We start from the raw sequence: 23,389 nt of genomic DNA on the forward strand, positions 1-23,389 counted from the left end.
AGCAGCGTGTGTACAGAGCATGGAGCAGCAGCGTGTGTACAGGGCATGGAGCAGCAGCGTGTGTACAGAGCATGGAGCAGCAGCATGTGTACAGAGCATGGAGCAGCAGCATGTGTACGGAGCATGGAGTGGCAAGTGACACTTGGCAAGTGACACGTGCCACGTGCTAAGTGCCAATTGCAACGTGCCACGTCCGGCATGCTCCTGGCACACATTACACCTGATGCATTGCCCTGCTCCTGCTGCCTGTGCAGCTCCCACCGCCAGGTTGCCACAGGCCACTGATACCACCTATATTTAACCCAAAACACAATTGCTGCGTAATTTTTTGGAGGTGTCTTGGCTGAAGGCTGTCCCAGTTGTGCAATTGGACTTTGGACACAATGCGGGCTGCACGACCGCTGTCTGGAACCTAAGCCTAATGTTAATTGACAGCCATTTTTTTTTGGGGGGGGGATTTTAAGTCCTCGCATCATCAATTAGTGTTCCCCTTTACAGAATAATGATGCTATTTCACAAGAGGGAAAAATAGTGCGGCACTCCCATTCAAATACACAGTGGAAGTGATAAAAAGCAATAAACACTGTCACCACTTCTGGCTGGATCCTTGCTGTCAATCACGTTAGGGACGTGTGCTCCGTCATATCACAGGGAAAGAAGTAGCAAACCATTGTAATAGAAAGAAGAAAATACGTCCACCTTCCGTCCTCTGATACTCGTGTTTATTTCAGCAGTGACAAATCCATCACATTGGAAGTTTAGGTGGAAAGCAGCGTGACCAAGTGTCTCCGCAACACGAAACGGCCGTCGCTCTCCGCTGTCCTTGCCCGCCACCCACCTCCTCCACCACCATCGCCTCACAAGTCGGTATGTTACTGTGATGGATTTGTCCCTGCTGAAATAAACACGAGTATCAGAGGACGGAAGGTGCACATATTTTCTTCTTTCTATTACAAAAAAATAATGATGCTACTTGCCTCATATACCCTAAAAAAACGTTTTTAAAGCAATTTAAAGGCCACTTCCGGCTTCTCTATCCAGATATCCGAATTTGCCCGGATATCCCGGATACTAGGGTCGGATATCCGATTTGGATTCGGATCAGAAAATTTTGAACTCGGATATCTGACCCGGATCGGATATCTGGGTATCCGTATCCGAATCGGATCCGGATTTTGAAAAGGGGTATCCGAGCAGCACTGGTTCTGTATGGCTGATCTTGTGGTGAAACCCCTCCCACTGTGTGATGTCATGACCATGGTCCTGACAAACTGCTGTCTGTGAACCTCGTTGCATTGTGGGAAATAAACAGCTTTTTCCAACTGCCAAGCAAGCGGTATCTCCCTCTGCGCATAGAACTCTCAGTAACGAACATTCCGTGCAGATCACCTGGCAGAACTAAAGATGTCACCACCAGGGATATATTTTAAGAATGTAAATTTAGAGAGAGGAAAGATTTTACAATGGGCAAACACTGACTAAATAATCTATAAATTAATATTGTATAAAAAATAATACAGTTTATACATTATGTTATTTTTCACTACAGTTCCTAGTTTCTAGCGACATATGGGGCAGATTGACCAAGACATCTCTCTCTGATCGGAGACAGGAAATTCGGGCGTCGGGTTAGTGAGTATCAGAATCATCTTTATTTTCGCCAAGTACACCAATTGGTGTGCCCGGAATTGCTTGTGGTTCACATGGCAAATGGCAGTACAGAAACTTACAGCATCACATGACATACATACTGTAGAAAACAGCATAAGTTAGAGTCTTGGGGGGGATCAGAGAGTGCGGCAGTGGGGAAGATTGCCTAGGGGGCTAAAAAGTCTCCCAGTGGTGCAAACCTGGGGGGGTGTACTCAAGTTCATCGAGTTTAGCAGGAGTCACTAGCACAATATTGGCAATACTGCTGTTATTCTACTATTGCTTTACCTGCTTCTCCCACTGATCCTCCTCTTAACCTACACCTAAAACTAACCATACCCCTAGTTACCCCTAAAACTAACCCTCCTGCATGCTGCCCTATGCCTAACACTACCCGTCCCTTCCTCCGCTTAATTCCCTGCCTGCTATAAATTTGGCACCCACATTATACAATGGGCACCGCTCTAGCCGTAATTAGAGGGCACCCAAGGTGAAAGGCATATGGAGGCTGACATGTTTATTTCCTAAGGCCAATTGCCTGGCTGTCCCGCTGATCCTCTGCCTCTAATACTTTTAGGGCCCTTTCACACTGAGGCGTTGCAGTGCGGTAAGTTTACCGCATCCCATCGCAGCTTAATGTTAATGTATGGGGGGAGTTCACACTCCCCACGTTGCGGTACGCTGCACCAGAAGTGCCCTAACGCGCTTCCATACCAAAGTTACCGCGCAGCTACTGCGGCGACCTACGGCAATCTGTGTCGGGCCTGGCAGTCATGTAAGTCTATGGTAATGCGCATACATTTTAGAAACCGCCGCAGTTATCTACGTTGTGCATGTGCAGAAGTGTATTTTAGAAATATGCTTCCGCGCACACCATTGATTGCTGAACAGGAAGTGAGCGTTACTTCCTGTTTGGCCGGATGCCAGACAGGGATTACTGCACAGCATTTCCCGAAGGCCTGTTTTTGGCGGTGCGATGCAACCGCCGCACCGCCAATCTGCAGTGTGAAGCCGGCCCTTAGGCATAGACCCTGAACAAGCATGCAGCAGATCAGATGTCTATGACAAATCTGACAAGATTAGCTGCATGCTTGTTTCAGGTGTGTGATTTAGATCCAACCAACCAGAAAGATCAGCAGGACTGCCAGGCAATTTGTATTGTTTAAAAGGAAATAAATATGGAATCTTCCTTAGGTCTCACACCTCAAATTCCTTTTAACATTGCAGTCTATGACAGCACCTAAATTATAGTGGAACTAAACTCAGAATTTCCTCTCTGCTCTAAAAGTTTAGCCACAGCATGATAACCATAATGGAAAAAAAAAATCTTCATTACAACATATGGAAATCCTAAAAAAAACTGGAGTTTTACTTTTGCTTGGAGCACTGAAAGGCTTAAAGGGAACCTGAACCCGGGTAAAATTATTTAAATTTAACACATGACGTAGCTGCAAATTAATATTACATACTTACCTCGCTGTCAGTTCCTCTCAAAAGCTAACCATTTTCTTCTTACAGTGATCCCTTCCAGTTCTGACAAGAGTTTGTCAGAACTGAAATATATCAGTTGCTGTCAGTTATATATTAGTTGGTGTCAGTTATAACTGAAATGACAACTGATGAGCAAGGTAATGTCCATGTTTCCCTATGGCTCAAGCGGACGATATTAGTTTACTAGTGTGCTGACCATGAAGTTATTATACGTAATGGCCGTTTTGAAAATGGAGGACAGAGAATTCCATTGATCACAGTGGACAAACAGGATGCAGGACAGGAGACAGAGGTTGAGGAGTAGACTACACGGGAGGCAAGTATGACTTGTGTATGGTTATTTTGACTTTTAATTTTCAGTTCAGGTTTGCTTTAAGCCTCAGTGTTTACTGTATGGAGAGCTGCCTTGGCAGAGCTCCCCTGCAGTCTTTTCACAGCCGCTGCCTTGCCATAGAAGTGTCCTAAAAAGAAGGGGCCCTCAATTTTTTTTATAATAGATATTAATGGTGGCTCTGTCCAGAAGAATCACAATAGATCATTTCGGGTGACAGAAGAATCCGATGCTCACAGCGGAGCACTACAATCACTGCACATCCCTCTTGTTGTGATCCAACCCTGCCAATGTCCTCCAGCAATTCTGGAACATATTTTGTATCTGCATTGCGATCGCCTACGCATTCAGCTCACAGAGAGGCCACAAAGCTAATTTTAAATCCAAAGCTTTAAAAAACAAAACAACATAATGGTAACTATTTTGAAACTACAAAACACTATAAAAGGCATGGACAGGCGTCCCACAAAGCTCCCTTTCTTTTGTCTGCAGACTTTGGGTTCTACAAACAAGCAATAAAAGAGTTTCTTTCTGTATAGCGGCAGAAGATGAAATCTGTCATCTCCTTACAAAGTGCGGAGGACAACCCCCAGCCAAAAGCAGCCGCAGCGTGTGCGTTACTGTACTCCCGCCGTACACGCTCTGTCTGCTCGCGCCTACTGCATGTGTCCTCAGATAATGGGAAACTTGTTTTCATGGACATCTTTGATATTGTTTGGTTTGATCTTTATTCCCAAATTATGCATAAGACCCCTTTAAAAGAGCCTTTGCGCGGCGTAGCCAGAGGCGGTCTGCCTGGGAACAATGCACGGCGGCGTGGACCGGGCAGGTTCCGCCTGAGGATTGGCTGATCTGAGAGTGGACTTCTGAGCATAGCAAGGCTCAGAATAAGATGAAAGCTTCACTTTTGCTTGAAAGGAAAGTTGTGTTTACATTCGCTGAAGACCAAAGCCAGAGACACAAAGCATCCCAGCATACAGTAAAGGCACTAGAAAGAGTACGGCTCGTACAGACGCTCAGTGATCACCACCCGGAACATTCCGGAGAGATTATTCTGGCTGTAAACTGAAAGAGGGTTGTAACATCCCCAGAAATAAAAACAAATGCCAAAGAATAGTGCCACCATAATATATATAACCCCCATTTTTTTTTTCTAAAATAGATCCCTGTATGTCCCCCAATTTTTTCTTTTTTACCTGGTCTGGGTGCCTTTGCCTAATTGCAGAACTGCAGCGGGGTTGTGGGAATTTTTTTTTGTTTAGCTTTAATGACATGCTTATCTCAGCATGCAAATGACAGAAAGCTTCCTATTTCAGATAATCTTGCAGCATGTGCGATCGATACATGCTCCCTTTGAAGAGTTTACACAGTGATGTAAGCCTGTTGTCTACCTGATGTTTGAAGGTTGCCATAGATCTCTCGACTTGGCGGCCCATCGACCATCCGATTCGATAATTATTATAAAATCGGATGATAATCGTTGCTGCCAAGAGCATGCCCCATCGACAACGCAACCAATGTCAGGCCAAAATTGGGAGCATGTATCGATCGGACATGCTGCAAGATGTTGGGCCGTCGTGGTTGATCGGGTGCACAGCGGTAATGGCGTGCGATATCGGAATGAGCGATAAACACAACGAAACCCACGGCGCTGTGCCCGTAATGTAAAATGTTCCCCCCTGGTGCCCAGTGCAGTATAATTTAGGTGTCTGTCTCCGCCCCTGGCTCCGGGCTCTGACCGCAATTTGCATACACTTGCCCCACGTGGTTACCGGAGTAACGTGGGTGTGTGTGTGACGTCACACATTAGCCCACGTATACGCGAGCAACCACGTGAGGCACGTGTATGCAAATTGCGGATAGAGCCTGGGGCAGAGACAGACAGGTAAAGTATACTGCACCGGGCACCAGAGGGGAACATTTTATACTGGAGGGGGGCAGTGTCGGACCAGCGAGGCAGCGGATGCGGCGTTACAAGGCAGATTAGGAATCAGCCTGTGGTGTATGGGCAGCTGACAGATCTCTCTGCGATCAGAGAGAGATCAGTCTCTTGGTCAGCCTGCCCATACATCACCTGATGTATAGAGGCATCTTCATTCTGCAATGTAACTGGAGTACTAGCTAGCCCTGAAAGTGTAAAAAGCCCTCCTGACATTACTAGTAATCTTCCCCTGGGATGGAGATTATTTCTGTCTTACCGGTAACAGCCCTACAGGTGCAGTCTTCTTGGACTCTGAACAATAGTGGAAGCCACACCAGCATTGTACGATGTTTGCTGAACACTTGAGAGGCTGGCCTGGCCTCCCTGGAGGACCCCATCATGTCTGGGAATCCTCCCTCTCTGGCTCTAGTCTCTGGCCTGCGATTTGCTCCTCTGTTTTTAGAGAATAAAAACAAGGAACACCAAGAGCCCCAATAGTGTAATATGTTTTGGTAAATGGTTACTAGATAAAGTAAGTATTAATACTCACAAACCAGAGTTACCATTAGGCAACCACTGTAACTCACAGAGGTGCCTGGCTCTTCTACTGAACACATATGCTGTTGCTCCGTTGTTAATGCCTGATGAGGTGGGATCAAACCTGCGAAACGCATGCATATTTGGAGTTCATAAATAAAATATATTGACTGTCTTTACTACAGTCGTTGTGTCTCTACTTGGAGGAGGTAAGTCCACCACTACCTCCTCTATTTACCAAGAATTTGTTTTTTAAGCTCATTTAGGCAGACGTTTCATCCTTTTGGCGCCTCTGTTCTCCTGCATAATGTTTTTAGAGAATAACATTCTTTGTATGCTGTTGGTGCTGCAATATGGTACAATGCCTGGCAGTGATCATGCCAGATGACTGTACCCATAGGCAAACGCAGGGGGGGATTAGCTGCCCAGAAACCCCCCTCAGACCAGGGCCGATGCAGTATCTGAGGACAGACACCAGAATATCTGCAGGCATCCTGCAGCTCACAGCACTGCCCCCTTTCTTTCCCTGCTACAGTTGACTTTGGCTGGAGCAGCAGTGTGTGTACAGAGCATGGAGCAGCAGTGTGTGTACAGAGCATGGAGCAGCAGCGTGTGTGCAGAGCATGGAGCAGCTCTGGGGAACTTAACAGTCAGGTATGAGCACAGCCCTGTTCCCTGCTGTGTGAATGCTTCATTTTCCCCTTCATTATCAATGTTGACTGTCCTCATTATTATCTGTATCCAAACTGCTCTTGAACGATCCTGTTGTCGGTCGGCCGGACGACAATTATTATTATACTGTATTGTGCAAGGCTGAGGGAGACCTTTCAGGTATCTCCCCCCCCCCCCCCCCGCCTTGAAAATCCTGCATTTGCCCCTGGTACCATAGAACAGGCAGGTAGGCCCTCAGAAATTCAGGAGGGGTGATTCTGTGCTCCAGAGGTTAATAAGTGGATTGTTTTTATGCTGAAGTATGGAGCAGTTGCAGAAGATGCAAATAAAAAAATCATCCAAATTAATAGATAAATAAGTACCAGAAATTACTGGTTCTTATTTAGCTTACCCATCCCGTTGGTTTTAGCGTTCACTGTCAGATTTAGGAGAAATGTGATATGAAAAAAAGAAAATAATATTTCTGCTGGTTTCCATTGTCACTGATTCTCTGTGATGCCAAACGTGACATCACTTCTGCCCTTTTCTTTTTTTTCAACCCAGCTCAGTGTTAATTTTCCGTTCCCTATTGACAGTAAGACCCTCCCACAGCAAACATTACCTAGACAACAGGCTTGCATCACTGTGTAAACTCTTCAAATGGAGGGGGATACAATTACCTTCTATTCAGAGTGTCTTTCTCTTATCCAAAATAGGAAGATTTCTGTTATTTGCATGCTGAAATAAGCTTGTTACTCTAGTTTAAAAAAGTCAACCCAGCTCAATGTTAATTTTCCCTCCATACTGCCACAGCTTACAGGCTCTCCCACATTAAAAAATCACCCAGACAACATGCTTACATCACTGTATAAACTCTTCAAAGGGGAAGGAGGGGATTCAATAACCTTCTTATCTGAAATAGGAAACTTTCTATTATTTGCATGTTAAGATTGTTACTAAAGCTAAACAAAAAAACTTCCCACAATTCTGCTGGTACTACATACTTCCTGCAGTTTGGCAAAGGCACCCAGACCAGGTAAAAAGAACAAAAAAATGGGGGACATATAGGAACCTATTTTAGGAGGGAAATGTGCATTTTGTGGGTGCTTACTTTTTTTTTTTTTGCAGTTTTTATTTGTGGGTGTTATAACCCCCTGTACAACATATGTAACCAGATTAGTTATAAAAAAAAACAACACAGCCAGGAGGATTTTTGCATAGAGCCAGTAGGACTCGATCAAGCCTTTTTAATTTTTTTATTATTTTTATCTGGCAGATACTGATCAGTTTGCATCGATCACACCTGCAAAATCCGAATCAATTTGTAATCAATTCAATATAAGAATCAGATCTCTGCCTTGAACACCACAATCGATCAGTGTATATGGCCACCAAAAACTACCCATAATTTAATTATATATTTGCAAGGAATCTGATCATTTTGATTGTATCTGCTGAAAACCTTCTGCTACAGGGAAGATTGTAATTTCCAATCGATTTTCAAGGACTGATAATTAAAAAATACAGTAATTGTGGCCATACACAATTCAACCAAAAAATGTTATTTTCTCTTTAAAAAAGAAAAAGAAAATGTTTTTTTAGGCCTCGTTCACATCATTTAGCGGAAACGGAACGCAAAGCGTATGATCTCACGCCATCTACGCTACTGTGCGCTGCTGATCCCACTCACTACAGTGAATGGGTCAGCACTGAGATTCCCGAAAAATGCATGCAGCAGTGTGATAGCGCATCGCACTGCTGCACAGCGCATATGATGGGAACGGTAGAAGGGCTGTCTATGCCGTTCTACCGTTCTTGCGTGTCGCACACTATGCGCGCTGCCAAAATGTGCATGACAGCGCTTATAGTCTGAACAAGGCCTAAATAGGAAAATATCTCACATTTTTCACAATTAACTATTAGCAGTGGTGGAAAATTCTGGTTGAATTTTAGAAAAACTGCAATATTGTATGGTGGATCGGTTTTATTTTTTATAAGATTGATCGAATTTAAAATAATTTTCTATGGCCACTTTCAGAATGGCAGCAGCAGTTGTACCAGTAGGAGAAGAAGGAGTGATGTCATCAGTGAGTGACTGTTGCTATTGGTCTGAAGGATTTATGCTTTCATGTGACCCGTGAGATGACAGGGAGGAAAGGCCACTTGACCTGGACCTTGTTACAGGGCAGAGGTATAAATTCAGCCACTCTTTGTACATTTTTTGCCACTTGTGACGAATTGTCCATTAAATTAAACAGGATCAATGCTCCCCCATCACTATTCTGTGTATATCATTGTGAACAGCGATTGTTTGCAGTGGGATGTGCTGATTACGCTTTTTTTTTTATTATTGTTTTTTTTTGGGGGGGGGGGGGGGGAATCAGAAGTGTTCAAATTTCAGCATTGAGGGACAGGTTTTAGATCGTTTTGGGAGATTTTATACGGCCCAGTCTTGCATTGCCAAATATCCCAAAAACTAATATTGTAGATCACAAACCTCAAAGGCCTGTTGAGCCAGCACATTCTGGCCTCCCTCAAGGCCCTCATAGTGGTAGTATATACAACGAGGTTGTTTCACGCTTCTATCATACGCTGATGCATGCATTTAGTACATTGATGTGATTAACATTTAACAGATTCAATTAAACAGAAATATAGAAAAACTATGACGTTCTTGACTGATTTTTATCTTCCTACTCCCCCCCCCCCCCCCTTCCCTTTTCTTTTTAACCAAAAATGTAAAAACGTATCAAATTTTACCTCTGCATCATCTACCCAGCCCTCAGCATTACTTGGAGGGTAAGATACTGCACTGGATAGATGGGCGGGCCTTAGCATCACTGGAGGAGGAGCAGAACACCAGGCAGATCCTGGATGTTTCCACGGCTACGACAATAGAAAGACACCTAATTTGGTCAGGTGTGCATTTTTACATAAACATTGTTACCTCCCCATATATAAACAACATATTTTTCGTATGAAGTCTTTATGGTATGCGTGAATAAGTTTGTGCTGTGGGCGTGGTTAGGGGTGTGGCTTAAGTGTCCCTCTTTCTTATCTCAAAAAGTTGGGAGGGATGCCTTCTGATCTATCCGATGGTCGATGTGGTGGAAGATTGAGAGGTGTTTGGGCACCTTTACAATCATTCATCTGTGGTCACTGAATGGTTATATACTACAGCACAAGGCGTATTATTATATGCAACCCGATAAGCTTATTGCAGAAAGGCGTGCAGCTCTTCAAAGATACCTTGCAGCTTGATTTTTTTGTTTTTAAGATTTTATTTCAGCCTTAAAGTGGACCTGTACTCTTGCACTGGACAAAAGGAAAACAGAGAGAAATGTACCTTGTATGTATTTAGAGAGTTTGGCCTGTTTAATTCCCCCCTCATTTGTGTCTAATCACAACTGTAATTTGATTCCTCCCCTGTATCACATGACTGCCTATGGCAGATAACCAGATTAGCCCATTTGAAAGCACAGGCTGCATACCTACCAACTTTTTGAGATGAGAAAGAGGGAGAATTAAACCACACACCCCTGATCACACCCCTCGTCATGCATACCATAAAGATTTCACAAGAAAAATATGTTGTTTTATAATTCAAACAACACTGGTCCTTTCTAGCCAGGTTCATTTTCCATCATATTAACATTTTAAAATTAGTAATATATCAATTTAAAGGATGGGAATAAAGTTTAGAGTAAATCAAAGAAAAACAAAGGTTTGCTTTCTTAAAACAGAAAGAATTTGCGATAATTCAGGTTGGAGTGAGCTTGAAGGTGCGTACACACATGCGACTATAGTCGTTTGTAACGATCGTTCCCCGATCTTTACCAACGACGATCGTTACAAAAAACGAACCAACGACTATTAAGGCAAACGACGAACGAGTCAAATCGCTACAAAACAAAGTTCTGTCTTGGCGGATTTTTACCACCGACGATCGTTAGCAAAAGTGGTACATCGTTGGAAACGATCGTTCGTACCAGGCTGGACATGCGCATTTCACTTTTTCTCCAAGGAACTTTACAATTTTATGCGCAGGCGCAATAAGTGCTTTTACGTGGTGTAACGTTCGTTCTAACGATGTGATCGTTACACACTTTTTACAACTAACTTTACTTCGGTCGTTCTTTCGTCAATTAAAAGATCGTTCGTCGTTGACAACGAACGATCGTTGTCGCATGTGTGTACGTAGCATGAGATGTCTCCCAGTGCATCACTGCTGAATATATGCAAATTAACCATTGTCTCCCTTAGAGCGGTTCTGGAGGTGTGTTTAGCTTCTAAAGGCCCATACACACGTCGGATTTTTGCGAACGACCCGTCGTTTGAACGTTCCGTCGTTCAGTCGTTCGCACGTCAAATCCGACGTTTGTACAGACTATCGTTCGGGTGATAAGACTGGTTACCAGTCTTATCACGCGAACGATAGTCCGTACACACGTCTGATTCCACGTGCGAACGACTGAACGACGGGACGTTCAAACGACCCGTCGTTCAGAAAAATCCGACGTGTGTATGGGCCTTAAGGGTGACAATGGTTAATTTGCATATATTCAGCAGTAATGCACTGGGAAACATCTCAAGCTCACTCCAACCTGAATTATTGCAAATACTTTCTGTTTTAAGGAAGCAAACTAGGTCCACCCGATAGCTCTTGCTAAGCTGCCCGCAGCCTTTGTCATAGTGCTGCTATTGGGAACTGCTGCTGCACTTAGTGTGTTTCCTGACTACTATATCACTCAGACATCTCTGCCTCGGTAGTTGTTATTAGGCATTAGTACTGCTTGCACTGGCTTGTGATTGTCACATTGAATGCTGCGCTGCTATTAGCTGAGATTTTGTGATTTTCAGCAGCTATGGCTGGTCAGCCACTTAGAGCCCCATTCATTCTATATAATGGTAACATGATGCCAGTGTACTCAGTTACCTAGCAACAAGAATGCCTCGGCGATGGCTTTTATCTGTTCCGTATCTACTTATCACTGCATCTGTTTTACACTTGTGTATATTCATCTCTGGAAAAGTGTTAAAGGACCAGTCCAGCTAAAAAAAAAAATAAGCAGTTAAAATCTGATAGAACCAACAGGTTTTGGACTAGTCCATCTCCTCGTGGGGAATTCTCAGGGTTTTCTTTGTTTTCAAAAGCATTTACTGAACAGCAGTAGCTAAGTCTAAGAGACAGACTAGTGTGCAAGTGACTAGAGAGGCTGGCTGGTATCTTACCATTTTGGCAGTTAAAATGCCATTCAGGAAATGCTTTTGAAAACAAAGAAGACCCTGAGACCCCACCCCCCCCCCCCATGAGGAGATGGACTAGTCTAAAACCTGTTCTCTCAAATTTTAACTGCTTACTTTTTTCGCTGGAGTGGTCCTTTAAAGAGGAACTCCAGTGAAAATAATATAATAAAAAAGCGCTTTATTTTTACAATAATTATGTATAAATGATTTAGTCAGTGTTTGCTCATTGTAAAATGTTTCCTCTCCCTGATTTACACTCTCATATTTATCATATGGTGACATTTTTCCTGCTGGCTGGTGATGTCAGTGGAAGGAGATGCTACTTGCTTTTTTTTGGCAGTTGGAAGCAGCTGTAAACAGCTGTTATTTCCCACAATGCAACAATGCTCCCACAGTGCGATGTCAGAACCATGGTCCTGACATCACCTTGTGGGAGGGGTTTCACCACAATATCAGCCATACAGAGCCCCCTGATGATCTGTTTGAGAAAAGGAAAAGATTTCTCATGTAAAAGGGGGTATCAGCTACTGATTGGGATGAAGTTCAGTTCTTGGTAATGGTTTCTCTTTAAGATAAATACTCGCCACCCGACGGAGGAAGATGGATCCATCGACATCCTCCTGATGACGAGCGTTCCACGATTCATCTACCGGAGGGCGGGTACAAGTGATGGCATATGACTGGGGCCTGAGCAAGAAGTCAAGCGATCGCGGTACTTTGCCCTGAGTCATCGGGAATCTTAAAGATCCGATTGGCCATGATGGTTGTTATCGCCACGCACCACTAAATGTTGTTCACGTGATTGCGCACCGGGAACCCACGTCACTAGATTGCGTAAACGAGCGATCGTCGCTCAAAAATCGCCGGTCGTCAGAAAAATCATTGGGAAAATCACGTAGTGCAGTGATTGTCAAACTTTTCAGCACATGTACCGCTTTGTGGGTCATCCTCAAGCAAACGTACCCCCCACTGCGGCGTGAAAAGTGGGCGTGATCATGACATGATGTGGGAGCGGCCAAATACTAGCAAAATACAGGTAGTCCCAGGTTAACAAATGAGATTGGGACTGTAGGTCCGTTCTTAACCTGAATCCGTTCTCTTTTGTCCCCCTCTGTTCTCCCTGTACCTCTTATGTCCCCCTCTGTCTGCGCAGTTTGTGCCTCTTTTGCCCTCCTCTGTGTCACCTCATGTCCCCGTCTTATCTCTGTTCTCCCTGTTCCTTTTTGTCACGTGTCACCTCCGTTCCCCTTTGCCTCTTGTGTCCCCCTGTTCTCCTTGTGCCTCTTTTGTATCCCTCTATGTCCCCTGTGTCACCTCTTGTCCCCCTCTGTGTACTAGACATGTATAGGTGCCCTTAGTATATCCAGGTATGGGTACCCCCAGTATAGGTAGCCAGGCATAGATACCCCCAAAGGGGGTAAAGGTAGCCAGCTATAGGCGGTGTCCCAGTATAGGTAGTCAAGCACAGGTGTTGCCCCAGTATAGGTAGCAAGCTATAGGTGTCCCAGTATAGGTAGCCAGGTACAGGTGCCAATAGGATAGCTAGCGAGCTATATGTGCCCCAGTTTAGGTAGCCAGGTGCAGGTGGTGCCCCAGTATAGGTTAGCCAGGTGCAGGGTCCAGCAGGATAGGTAGTCAGCTATAGGTGCCTCAGTAAAGGTATGGAAGTACAAGTGCAGCCAAGACTTACATAGTCCCGTTCCAGCACTCTCCTCCTCTCGCAGCCGCGTCCTACTGCCATGGTTAATTCCGGCGGCACCTCTGATGTCATGAGAGGCGCCTGCCAGGTAACCATGGAGAAAGGACGCAATCTCGGCAAGGCGGCGAGAGGAGGAGAGAGCGGCAAGAGGAGTCTGCACTAGAGCAGGTTATGTAAGTTACAGTGCCCCTTGCCGAGGACCCTGCATGCCACTTCTTCTATCCTGGGGGGCGAGATCCGCCATTTTGTTTGCGGCGCCTAGGGGATCCCCTGACGTGCTGATGTACCCCCAGGGGTCCGTGGACCCCAGGTTGAGAACCACTGACGTAGTGGGTATGCGAAGCGGGTTATTTTGGCGTGAACAGGGCCGGATTTCTGGCAAGGCCGCATAGGCCATGGCCTAGGGTACCAGAAATTTAGGGGCGGCTTAGTGAGGGACAGTAAAGCTGTTCAATGCAGCCATCCCTATCTACAAGGACAGCTTTAACCTTTGAACTCTCTGTCCTGTGTTCTTGTGTCGTCCCTGCAAGACCTGTAAGCTCTATCCTGCAGGTACACTTCAACTTAACTCACATGGAGACACAATGGGTCCATCATTAATGAGATGGCAAACATAACGTAAAAGTTCTTAAGGAAAATATAACGTATAATTTATACCTGTATTACTGAAATAGTTATTGTCTGTGACATCCAATCATGTAAGTAGAATTCTCATTGGGGCACACGGAGATAACAACCATACAGACGGTATAATTGGCCTTGGGCGGTAAAAAGTACAAATCCGGCCCTGGGCGTGAACCGAAGCTGGGCGATGTCATAGCAGCAATGCTATGATGTACACCCTGCGTAGCACTAAATCGGGGCTCTGGAGGCCGTCATTCGGCTCTCCCCGCCCCGAAGTGAGCAGCGCCCAGTCAATATGTACTCGTAGGTATGGGCCTTTAGCTAGGGTTTCCATTTCCGAAATGAACGCAGCACCTGTGCTGATGCAAATTCACATCTGAAACGCTGCATTTTTTCCCCCGCATGCAATGTGGATGCAACCTATTGATTTCAATAGGCTGCGATCCTGCATCGGAAATCGTGCACGGGAACCAGACATGATTCGGCTCTATTGGAAACGGCCCTAAGGGCTGTTTCACTGCCCCCCCCCCCCCCCCCCCCCCCCCCAAAAGACAAAAACCTCACAATTGCGACTTTTTGCTCGTGAGGCAGGCAGATGCCTGTGGGTACACCAAACAAGAATACAGCAGGTACTATTGAAGTGCTAATTAAACAATGAGTATTTTAGATCGTCTGTATTAAATTATGCGATTCTTCTGCCTTTTTTGGACAATATTCGGGACTTGTGAAGACCCAGGCTGCACATAAACAGTATATTTTGTTGCTGAAGAAACAGTGCTTTGTGCTTCAGGACAGGCCTCCATTCATCATTGTCTTTGAGATAACTTTTTCCAGTTTGTTAAATTACCGAATTCGAAGTTGATCGATTTCTAGTTGTATTCATCAAGGTTTTTCCGCATTCGGTGTGAATTCGATAAATTATCGATAACAATTCGGTAACCGTTCGGTAACGTGTCGATATTTCCATTTTACAGCGGTAATTTAACACAAGGCCATAAGATTCCCATGGAATTGTGGGTAAAAGGCAGTCCTTTGAACACCACGTAGCAACATTCTGAATAGGGTTTAACACCTGGACCAGGATTCTGAAAGTGCTTTGGGACATTCCCACAATTTCGCCAGCTGCGGCTTGATAGGAGCCTTTTCTAAAAAAAATATAGTGCAGCTAGCAAATTAGTTAACCCTGGCACTGCCTGTGTTCCCTTACAAGATGATTCAAGAGAAATGCCGATGTCCTGTTATAGCAAATAAATCTATTCTCTTGCAAATTGATATGGTTCTAGACCTTATTCTTGCCCTTCTGTGCCTTAGAATCACTCTCAGCTGATACATAACCACTTCAAATGGCTCCATCTTCTCTGTCAGCAATGATCTGACAGGAATAACGACAGAGCAGTGAAGGAGATAACTAATCCTAAATGTAACGCGTCGCTAAACCACGCCCACTTTCATTTTCATGAATTGCACTTTCTTCCGTTTTATCGCATCATTACTGAATGATTACCAAATGCTGCTAACAGCTGTAGATAACTTTGATGAATCCTGATATCAACTTATCGAGTTCGGTATTTTACCGAGCTGTCGGTAATTGATTTGATAAGTCTTGATAAATCGAGGCCAATGGCTGGTCACATAGTGCTGCTGTTGCATTGGCAGCGCAGACTGAAATTGACTGAATTTAGTGCTGCCTGATTTATTGGCATTCCAACACTGAAACAACAGTTACGTGGAAAGACGTTCTCATCAAATGATGAGGTGGAAGATGTCACGGCCGGAACGCTAAGAGCGATGTCACAAAAGAGTCTGGTGCTTGCCTTTCAATCGGTTATTTAAGCATAAACGAGTATGTTCAGAGTGAAGGACACTACCTTGAAAAAGAAAAATGTTCTTTCAAGTCTGTCGGTTCAACCAGTTTTGTATATAAAAAAAATATATATATAAACTGCCAGAAGGTTTGCGAGTCTCCTAGCACAGTCTCAAGGGCACGGGGGAGACACCAGGAGACAGGCAGTTACTCTAGTAAAGCTGGACAAGGCCGTAGACTGCCCTTAAAGTGGATCGGAACTCTTGCACAGGACAGAAGGAAAACAAAGCGAAAAATGCACCCTGTATGTATTTAGAGTTTTTAGCCTGTCTAATTCCCCCTCATCTGTGAGGGCTGGTGCACACCAAGAGCGCTTCTGAGTGCTTTTTAAAACGCTAGCTCTTCAAAAGGCACTTGGCTAATGTATTTGAATGGGATTGTGCACACCAGAGCAATGTGCTTTTTTCCCAAATGCAAGCGCGGGTCCTCAATGTTAAGTATAGGAAAGTGGAAAACCGCTCTGAAAAGCGGTAGATCAGATCGGTTTTCCAGGCGTTTTTCTGTTACAGAATCTGTTCAGTTACAGCTCTACTGTAACAAAATATAAAAAACACTACTCCAAAACGCTCCAATAATCGCTAGGCATGTTTAGAAAATTGCTCTACACATGCCTAGAATCGGAAAAATCACTTCAAAAAGCACTGAGCGTTTGCGATTATGTTTGCGATTATGCTAGCGCTTTTTGATGTGCACACTGGACCTGACTAATCACAACTGTAATTTGGTCTCTCGACTGTGTCAGCTGGGTGCCTCGGCAGAGTAGCTAATTTGTAAACACAGGATGTTAATTCTATGTCTGAGCTCAGCCAATAGATCCCTCTTTGATTAGATTTGATCACAGAGGGATCTATCTGCTGGTCCATCTGGTGGCAATCGACCATTGTATGGCTGCCTTAAGAGTAACCTGAGGGCCTGACATCCTCTATAGGGTCTTTTGCTCACTGCATGGCACCATTGAGCTTGATTGGCATTTGCCATATAATATCACGCTTAAGAACATTATACACCACAGCTGTGAAACAGCCCTCATCCAAGTCTGCAACAATCTGCTCATGGCAAGGGACAGAGGGGAATGCTCCATCCTAATCCTGTTGGATCTCTCAGCGGCTTTTGATACAGTTGACCATGAAATCCTGCTTTACAGACTGCAGGAGTACTGTGGCATCAGTGGATCAGTCCTCCAGTGGTTCAGATCATTCCTGACTGACAGAACACAGAGAGTATCCCTAGGTCCTATAATGTCCAAACCTGCACCTCTACATTTCGGAGTGCCACAAGGATCAATCCTATCCCATCTGCTGTTTGCAATCTACATGTTGCCACTCTGTACACTTATCCAACGACATGGCCTGACGTACCACTGCTACGCCGATGACACACAGCTATACCTGTCCTTTACACCTGGTGGAACAGACCCTACTCCAAAAATAAACTCTTGCTTAGCTGAGCTACAGGCATGGATGAATGATAACTGGTTGAAACTGAATGCTGACAAAATTGAGGTTCTTTTTGTCCAAAGTCAGCGCTCGCCATCAAAACAGTTTTATCCTAAAGCAACACCAATCAGGATTGCAAATTCAGACATAAACAGCTCCAACCTTGTGCGCAGCCTTGGCGTACTAATCAATGGGAATTGAGTTTCAGAAACCAAATTTCATCTGTAGTTAAATCTTCCTACTTTAATCTGAAGAACATTGCAAAGATTAAACATCTGATTCCCCAGAGGATCTTCCAACCTTAGTTCACGCCTTCATCACATCACGGCTGGACTACTGCAATGCCCTTTATGCTGGCCTCCCCAAAAAGGACCTGCGTCGCCTGCATTTAGTACAGAATGCTGCTGTCAGATTGCTAACAAACCAGCCTCGCCACTGTCACATTACACCGATCCTTCGCTCACTGCACTGGCTACCAGTAGAATGGAGAATACTCTTCAAGATTGGACTGCTGACATTCAAATCCCTGCACAATCTGGGCCCTGGATACATGAAGGACTTGCTGAAGCTGCACCACACCTCTCACAACCTCAGATCAGCAAGTTCTATAAACTTGGTCACTCCCAGACTGCACCTCAAAAAAGCCATCCCTGGAGCTATTCAAATCCAGACTGAAAAGCCACCTGTTTAGCCTGGCATTTCCGGACTAAAATTCTTCCTCTGTACCACGATGGTCTGAGCCATGCTTATGCGCTTTGAGTCCTACGGGAGAAAAGCGCTTTACAAATGTTTGTTGTTGTTTGCTGTCTCTTAACATTGTTCAGCATGACTGGTTTTGTGGTGGTCTGTGATGGTCTGGGGAGGCATAGTCATGACTAGGGGTGCACATTGCATAGATCATAATCTACCAGTAGATCGCAAACGACTTCTGGGAAGATCCCACCCCTCACTCTTGAGTAATATGCATGTGCTGCAGTTGTGGCTTGCATCCAAAGGTAGATTCTAACTGATAGATCTTTTTCAATTCACAATTTTTTAAGCAGCTCGCAAACTTAAAAAGTGTGGGCACCTCTGGGCTAGACTATGGCACCTGAAAGAGAGCCCGAGGTGAGCTAAAAAAATGAAAAAAAAAAAAAGTAGGCTACCTGATCCGTGGGGCCGAGCGGATCAGGTAGCCTCCAAAACCGCCGCTCCCGTGGGCCGCAATGGCCCACTTTCACTTTCGTGACCTATAGGGTCAGAACGCAGCACTGAGAGACTGTGTGTCTCTCGCAGCGTGCAGAGAGGCGGGGGAGTGGCAGGAGGCGTAACCAGGGAGAGAGAGAGCTGCCCATTAGAAGCTCAGGGAACCCTGTAGGAACTCCCCTGGTGGGCGTTTTGAACAGGGAATTCCTCTCCCCTGTTTGTACCTCTGAGATGGCGACAAATCTTGTCACTAATCTCGGGGGGCAGAGAGCGGCGGTGGGGGGGGGGGAGCAGAGCGCAGTGGTTGGGGGACACAGAGCCATGTCATTAGGCAGAAAACCTGCCTCTGTGTCCCATCTTCCCTCCAAAGATCCACCTCGGGTTCTCTAAGTACCATTATCAAACATCTCACATCCAAACTTTACTCACTCAGGACACTGCTAAAATGTTAGCACATGCTCTTATACTGTCTCATTTGGATTATTGTAATATATACAACGGTACTTTGTGGACTACCAACTAAAGGCTCGTACACACGGTTGCCTAAAGTTGGCTGAGGTGGCCGATAATGACCACCTCAGTTGATTATCAAGTATGTGTACAGCGGCTTCCGACCCACAGGATCAACTCACCCCCCGTGAAGACTGATCGCATTGTCCAAGTCACTCCCCCATCCACCACGAGATATCAGGGCCGGATTTACCATAAGGCATTATAGGCACGTGCCTACAGGCGCCTGATGATGGAAAGGCAGCTCACTCCCCTCCCCTCACCGAGTGCTTCCCTATGCAGAGTCCTGATGAGAGTGTAAATGAGAGGTTACTTACCCTGCTCTCGGCATTCCACTGATGAGATCTCCCTTCATCAGGGCAGCTCTAGCTACTTAAAGAGACTCTGTAACATTAAAAATCTCCCCTGGGGGGTACTCACCTCGGGTGGGGGAAGCCTCCGGATCCTAATGAGGCTTCCCACGCCGTCCTCTGTCCCACGGGGGTCTCGCCGCAGCCCTCCGAACAGCCGGCGACTGTGCCGACTGTCAGTTCAATATTTACCTTTGCTGGCTCCAGCGGGGGCGCTGTGGCGACTTTCTGCACGGAAATAGACGGAAATACCCGATCTCCGTCGGGTCCGCTCTACTGCGCAGGCGCCGGAAACTTGCGCCTGCGCAGTAGAGCAGACCCAACGGTGATCGGGTATTTCCGCCTACTTCGGCGCCGAGAGGCATCAGAGCGCCTGCGCAGGAGCCAGGAAGGTAAATATTGCGTCACAGCTGTACGGAGGGCTACAGCGAGACCCCCGAGGGACGCAGGACGGCGTGGGAAGCCTCATTAGGATCCTGAGGCTTCCCCCACCCGAGGTGAGTACCCCCCAGGGGCCGTTTTGTCGTTACAGTTCCTCTTTAATATTGAGGGTACTCCTGGCTACCTAATACTAAGGGAATGTTCTAGCTACCTATAACGGGCAAGGGAAGTAAGGGAGGAGTGACAGCTGGGACAGCCAGCACACTTGTGGTGTGGTTTGGTGGGTGTTGTAGGTCCATGGAGGGTGAAGTATAAGGTGCCAGGACATCTGTGCCTATAGGCTCCTCTGAGGTAAATCCGGGCCTGTGTGACATCATGCATGAATCTCTCCATCGTCCCTCCGCCCACCTGCATAGCAACAGAACGCGTTGTCAGCTACACAGCTGACATGCGTCTGTACAGGCCAGTCCAGTGATGTTGTCCAAGAGGATTGGGTCTCGATCCCTGACGGACGACATCCATCGTGTGTACGCACCTTAACAAACTGGCACCCCTCCAATCTGTCCTGAACTCAGCTGCTCATCTTTCTTCTCGCTCTTCCTCTGCTGCTCATCTCTGTTAAGCTCTTCACTGGCTGCCAATTAAACAGAGGATCCAGTTTCAAACTCTTATCTTAACCAGGAAGTTTTGAATCAGGATGATACCATTTACTGGCTAACAAAGCTCATCACAATCTCTCTCCCCTGTACATCTCCTCACTAATTTCCAGATACTACCCCAACAGCAATCGCAGATTTCACAGGACCTTCTTTTGCCCTCCTCTAGAAGCACCTCCTCACATTCACGTATACAAGATTTCTCACGTGCTTCCCATCTCCACTGGACTCTCCTTCCAAAACTCGTCACTCTCCAACCTTTGAAACCTTAAAGCGTTCCCTCAAAAAACTTTTTACGGCAGGCATGCAACAAGCATAACAAAAAGAGAGAACATCAAGAGCCCAATATAGTGTAGTATGTACTGGTAATGTATAATTGGAAGAGTAATAATATTAATTTAATACCCACAAACCAGGGTTACCAATTAGGGAACCACTGTCAAAGCAGATGGGGAGATTGTCCTGACCCCACTCAGGAATAAAAAGTCGCTCTCTGTAGTAGAAGAAGGAAGGGTACAACCCTCCACCAGGGGTGGACTTGATGTAGATAATAGAATAATAGAGGCGCCAACAGGATAAAAAACACTAAAAGAACTTAAAAACCCATCTTGGTAATAGAGGAAGCAGTGGTGGACTCACCTCTTCCAAGCAGAACATAGGACTGTGGATTTTCAGTCAAAACAATTTTATTGGATACTCCAAATAAAGTGCAACGTGTTTCGCGGGGTACAAACCTGCTTCATCAGGCAATAACAGATAGGAGTAAATAGCATCTGCCAGTATCATCAATGCTGAGCGCCTCTTTAACTTAAGCTGTTACCTTTTCAACCACTAGCGAAGTTGTACTCCTTACAAAATATAACCAAAAACTCACTGCTAGCTAATTAGCTATAAATAATGTATGCTGCCCCACCTCTTATTTCCTTCCTATTTCTTTATGTAGGTAGAAAAAAACAAAGCCTTGTAAAAGTAATACCTTTTAATGGCTAACTGATAAAGTTAAATGATGCAAGCTTTCTGGGATCTAGTCCCCTTCTTCAGGCATATTTCCAGATGTTAGCTGAAGTAAAACACTGATGCAGGTAAATAGTAAACACGTAGATGGCAGTTGTGCTGGTTACTGTTTAGCAGTTAGATGTCAGGTGATGATCAGCAGGCTGGAGCCAGTGAGCTCATGCAAGCAAACATGAAATCTAGCAGGTTTCTGAAGATCATGAAGCCAAGTCAATCATGTTACCTGACATCTAACTGCTAAACAGCAACCAGAACAACTGCCATCTTCGTGTTTGCTGTTTACCTGCATCAGTGTTTTACTACAGCTAACATCTGGAAATATGCCTGAAGAAGGGGACTAGATCCCAGAAAGCTTGCATTATTTAACTTTATCAGTTAGCCATTAAAAGGTATTACTTTTACTAGACTTTGTTATTTCTACCTACATATTGTGAAGAAACGCGGAAAAGCCGCCGTTTCTCAGGGTGAGGCAGCTGTTTCCGCGTCCAGCATGGCGTCACAACGCGGAAAAACCGCCGCATGCCGCATAGGCAGAGCGGCGGAATCCGCATTGGGAGCGGCGGAATCCGCATTGGAGGCGGCGAACTTGCCGCATGGCAGTGTCCCTGACAAGGTGGTTGAGCTTGGGGAAGCCGCCGCTGGTGTAGTGAGCGGTGCGGCGGCTCCCACGCTCGGTTCGCTGGATACATTGCAAGACAGTACTGGTGTGGCTGGGACTGATAGTCCACCAAGATTCAGAGTGACATGCGCGCACAGAGGCAGAGCTTATATAACAGCCAGAAGTGAGTCAGCTGACCAGGCCGGTCAGCTGACAATTTTTACATCTCTCATTGGTCCAGCACTTAGGGAGGGGCCTGGAGAGTGTTCTGGTATATATACTGCTGGCTGTTCAGTTGCTGGTTGTCTGGCGTTGCGATCACTACGTGGTAGCACGCAGACCTGAGTCAGATCTGAAAGTGTGCCGGGACCAGCTGGAGCTGTAATCCTACACTTAGCTAGATTTGTTGATAGTTTAAAGTACTAGTTTGATTGTGATTATCTGTTATGACCTTCTGCCTGCCTGACCATTCTCCTGAACTCTGATCCTGTACCTTGTCATTCTGATACTCTGTTGCCGAACCCCGGCTCGTCCTTAGACGCTGCATCTGCCTTCTCATCTTGTACCTCGATATTTCTGGTACCCTGTTGCCGAACCCTGCCTGTACTTTAGACTTCGCCTCTGCCTTCTGAATCTGTACTTTATCTGTCCGTGTGTTTACGACCTGGCTTGTCCGACCTCGAGAACCGACCTTACTGTTAGAGGCGGTTCCCAGTCCTGATAGTGACACTCCCTCTTGAGTGTCACTCTCGTTCTGTCGTTCCTTCTCTCAGCCTGACTCCTCCCTCCGGGAGAGTCCAGAAGGAATTGTGCAGTACTCCTTCCTGCTCTGAGGCCCAGTCCTCTCATTATTACTGTTTGCACCTAACACTCTACTCAGGTGTCCAGAGGTTAGTGTCAGGGAGAGACTCACCTCTTCAGCGGCGGCCAGTATGGACGCCGCTCGCAGCGCTGACGTCACCGGATCCCCGAACTTCCGGTCGGCATCAGCTGGCGGCGCCGGCGGCCGTCACAGCCACAGGTCATCATTGCAGGGCCGGGCAACGCGCTCACGCACGGAGCGTCAGGCCCTTTATGCCCTGAGGAGAAGGTTGCCTTGATCCGCCCTGTGGAGGCACGCTCCGCCCCTTGCTGACATCATCCGGGGGGTGGGGGTTCCTGGAGGAACAATCTGCATTTAAGCAGCAGACTGTCAGTACTCCTTGTCCGCTGTAGCGATCACACTCTGTGCTAGCTCTCGGATC

At 45.8% G+C, this 23,389-nt stretch overlaps 1 protein-coding gene across 7 annotated transcripts in view; it reads right to left on the reverse strand.

Moving 5' to 3' along the window:
• Nucleotides 1–23,389, reverse strand: part of LOC137525097 (histamine N-methyltransferase A-like) — a 345,938-nt gene that overhangs the window by 266,906 nt on the left and 55,643 nt on the right. The window contains exons 1-2 of one of the 7 annotated variants that reach the window (XM_068245911.1): nt 21,510–21,631; nt 20,413–20,511 (exon numbers count right to left, since the gene is read on the reverse strand). The exons of the other annotated variants lie outside the window; for them this stretch is intronic. The gene's annotated coding sequence lies outside the window, so the exon portion shown is untranslated. Of the gene's footprint in view, nt 1–20,412; nt 20,512–21,509; nt 21,632–23,389 lie in introns of those variants that run through there. 7 annotated transcript variants of the gene reach the window in all.

The sequence above is a fragment of the Hyperolius riggenbachi genome, chromosome 7 (genome assembly GCF_040937935.1).
Source record: "Hyperolius riggenbachi isolate aHypRig1 chromosome 7, aHypRig1.pri, whole genome shotgun sequence".
In the NCBI taxonomy this organism is placed as follows: Eukaryota; Metazoa; Chordata; class Amphibia; order Anura; family Hyperoliidae; genus Hyperolius; species Hyperolius riggenbachi.